The sequence below is a fragment of the Orycteropus afer genome, unplaced genomic scaffold, assembly GCF_000298275.1.
Source record: "Orycteropus afer afer isolate SDZICR_OR568_19922 unplaced genomic scaffold, OryAfe1.0 scaffold00312, whole genome shotgun sequence".
Taxonomy (NCBI): Eukaryota; Metazoa; Chordata; class Mammalia; order Tubulidentata; family Orycteropodidae; genus Orycteropus; species Orycteropus afer.
This window is the reverse complement of record NW_006921899.1, coordinates 2,671,924-2,676,164: the sequence shown is the minus strand read 5'-3', so window position 1 is coordinate 2,676,164 and position 4,241 is coordinate 2,671,924.

Sequence of the window (4,241 nt, the reverse complement as noted above, 5' to 3'; positions counted from 1 at the left end):
AAAGAAGGTGGACACAGACGGCCACGTATGTGTGATTCCATTTCCATGAAATGTCCAGAACAGGTCAATTCATAGAGACAGACAGTAGCTCAGTGTTTTCTGGGGCCTAGAGGGAAGACTGAAACAGAAGTGACCACTATCAAGTACAGAATTTCATTTTACAATGAGGGGTGTTCTGGAGTAGATAGGATGGTTACACACCTTGTGAGTGTACTGAACTGTGTACTTTACAACGGTGAGTTTTATGACATGTGCATTATATCTCAGTTTTAAGAATACTTGATCCACAACTATGTTGTTAGGTGCTGTCAAGTCAACGCTGACTCATGGCAACCCCGTATATAACAGAAGGAAACCCTGCCTGGTCGCGCTCCATCTTCACAATCCTTGGTGTGCTTGAACCCATCATTGCAGCCACTGTGTCAGTCCATCTTGTCGAGTCTTCCCCTTTCTTGCTGACCCTCTGTTTTACCTAGCATGATGTCCTTCTCCAGGCCAAAGTAGGTGAGACAAAGTCTGCCCGTTCTCATTCCTAAGGAGCACTCCAGCTGCACTTCCTCCAGGACAGATTTGCTCATTCTTGTGGGAGTACATGGTATTTTCATTATTCTTTGCTAACACCACAACTCAAAGGTATCAACTCTTCTTCAGTCTTCCTTATTCGTTGTCCAGCTTTCAAATACATATGAGGTGAATGAAGATACCATGGCTTGGGTCAGGTGCACTTTAGTCTTCAAAGTGACATCTTTTTGTTCTTTATCACTTTAAAGAGGTTTTTTGTAGCAGATCTGCCCAGTGCAGTAAGACATCTGATTTCTTGACTGCTGCTTCCATGGTTATTGATTGTGGATCCAAGTAAAATGAAATCCTTGACTACTTCAATCTTTTGTCCATTTATCGTGATGTTGCTTATGGGACAAGTTGTGAGGATTTTTGTTTTCTTTATGTGGAGGTGAAATCCATGCTGAAGGCTGTAGTCTTTGGTCTTCACCAGTAAGTGCTTCAAGCCATCATCACTTCCAGCAGGCAAGGTTGTGCCATCTGTGTATCACAGCTTGTTAGTGAGTTTTCCTCTAGTCCTGATGCTGCATACTTCTTCATATAGTCATCTTCTCAGATTATTTCATCAGCATACAGAGGCACACCTTTCCTGATTTTAAACCAGGCGGTATCCCTTTGTTCTGGTCAAGTGACTCTCTCTTCGTCTATGTATAGTTTCCTCATGAACACAATTAAGTCTTCTGAAATTCCCATTCTTCTCAGTGTTATTCATAATTTGTCATGATCCACACAGCTGAATGCCTTTGCATAGTCAGTAAAACACAGGTAAACATCTTTCAGGTATTCTTTGCTTTCAGCCAAGATCCATCTGACACCAGCCATGATATCCCTCGATCCACATCCTCTTCTCCATCCAGCTTGCATTTCTGGAAATTCCCTGTCAGTATTCTGCTGTGATCACTCTTGAATTATCTTCAGCAAGATTTCACTTGTGCGTGATATTGATATTGTTTGATAATTTACACATTCTGTTGGTCACCTTTCTTTGGAATCGGCATGCATATGGATCCTTTCCAGTTGGTTGGCCAGGTGTCTTCCAGATGTCTCGGCATAAAGTGCCTCCAGCGTTGCATTCATTTCTTCAAACATCTCAGTGTGTCAGTTCCTGCACCCTTATTTTTTGCCAACTCCTTTAGTGCAGCTTGGACTTCCTTTAGTACCATTGGTTCTTGATTATATGCAACTTGCTGAAATCATTGAACATGAACCAGTTCTTTTTTGGTACAATAACTCTAGTGTATTCTTTCCATTTTCTTTTAATGCTACCTGCATTGTTTGATATTTTGCCCATAGAATCCTTCAGTATTGTAAATCAGGGCTTGAATTTTTCCTTCAGTTCTTTCTGCTTGAGAAATGCTGAGCGTGTTCTTCTTTTTGGTTTTCTAATGCCAGGTCTTTGCACATTTTATTACAATATTTTACTTTGTCTTCTCGAGCAGCCCTTTGAAATCTGTTCAGCTCTTTTATTTCATTATTTCTTTCATTCGCTTTAGCTACTGTCCATTCAAGAGCAAGTTTCATAGTCTCTTCTGATGTCCATTTTGGTCTTTTCTTCCTTTCCTGTCTTTTTAATGACCTTTTTGATTTCTTCATGGGTTATGTTCTTGATGTCATTCCACAGCTTATCTAGTCTTCAGTCATTAGTGTTCAGTGCATCCAATCTGTCTTCAGATGGTCTCAAAATTCAGGTGGGAAATAATCAAGGACATATTTTAGTTCTCGTGGACCTATTTTAATTTTCTTCCGCTTTAACTTGAACTTGCATATTAGCAATTGATGGTCCATTCCACAGTTGGCTCCTGGCCTTGTTTTGACTGATGACATTGAGCTTTTCCATCACCTCTTTCCACAAATGTAGTCAATTCAGTTCCTGTGTGTTCCGTCTGGTGAGGTTCACATGTGTAGTCACCTTTTATGTTGTTGGAAAAAGGTGTGTATAATGAGTAAGTCATCGGTCTTACAAAATTCAGTCATGCAGTCCACAGTTATAGTATACCTAATAAAATTTTTACAGGTAATTGAAATATGCCATTTTATAGTAGAAGCCAAAGTGTGTCTAATGTAGGGAATTCACAAGTATTTGAAGGACTGTGATGAAATGTCATAGATGTGTTCACATGTAATTAAAGCTGTTAGGAACATACTTACAGTTGTACTGCTTGCTAGAGTGCTGTTATAAAACGCTGAAGATGAACTCTGATTTGGTATGCACTCTGAGCTGTTGTTTCAGCGTTCAGCATTAACATATTTTGCATGAAGTTCAAAAGTACTGAAATTATACTGTGTATCAGCAGATTGCAGAAAACTTAAAAAGACCCACCTCTGCCCTTTGTCCGCACAGATCTTTAAATGCTCCGTGGTGCACCCCCTCCCGTCCATTCCCAGCTGGATCGGCTTGCTGGGTTACCAGCTCCCTCCTTGCCTTTATCCCAGGCATCCCACATGGTGATGGCTGCAAAGCGACATTGAGAGCTGGTGGTCATCTCTGTTCACGTTGACAATCCGAAGTCACCTGTATTTGTTCTTGAATTTGTTTACACCAATAGTAGTAGTTATCATAATTATGTCATTTAAATATTTTATAAACTAATGAAATACAAGTGCAAAAGTAGGTTAATGCTTGAAACATATTGCTTAAATATGCAAAATGCATATTGCTTAAGTAACATTGAGGAACTCTTGTGGTATAGTGGTTAAGGCATTTGGCTGTTAACCAGAAGATGGGTGGTTCAAACCTATCAGCTGCTCTGTGGAGGAAAGATGAAGCAGTCTGCTTCTGTAAAGATTTACAACTTTGGGTGTTGCTGTGAGTCGGAATTAAGTTGATAGCAATGAGCTTTTTCTTTTGTTTTAAATAATGCTGTTGAGTACAGTGTGGGTAAAAAAAAAAAATGGGTTAAAATTGTAAACATATAGGTTGTTTCTCTATTCAAAATCCCTAAAGTGTTGGCTCTACTTTGAAGACACAGGACCTGGAAACCACAGACAGTGGTGGTTTATGCCGTAGAAGGCAGGGCCACTTCAGACAGCTGACACATCCTCAGAGACCAACCTGTGTCACACCTGATGACCCTGTGTCAGAAGACTGGCTAGGAAGTTGACACTGGTGCACGCTAGTTTAAAAGAAGGTGTTTTGAGACTTCTGCATATCATTCTTAATCACTTTGAGCCTTTCAGTTTACCAGCTAACTGCCTGGCACGGCTGTCCCTGGCGGTTAACTCAGAATTTCTCCTCTGGTTACGGACAGAAGAACATGCTTGGGGTTGTTGCTGCAAAAACTGAATTATAGCTTAGGGAGCTCACGGCCCCTTGAAGAGGTAAATCAAACTTCAGGGTGTTGTGTTTGTTGGAGTTTGGTTTTTCTGTTTGCTTGGTTTTGCAGTGCTTTTGAAGTTGGCACATTTATCTACGTTCAGATTTAAATACTGTTGCTTCCTAATATCAAGACGAAGTGAGAGCTAGGAAACAGAAGGAAGCGGCTTCGCCCTTCTTAGTGTTGCTTCCCTTTCTTTACCTCTTCCCTTGTTTCTCTTCCTTTCATCTTTCTTCCCGCCTCCTCTCCTCCTCTTACTGCCTTAAAAAGCTTGGAAATAGGAATACTGTCCTTTACCTGTTAAATAAAAGCATTTCTTGTTTAATCTGTTTGCAGATATTTACTTCTTATCATTTACAAACAAAT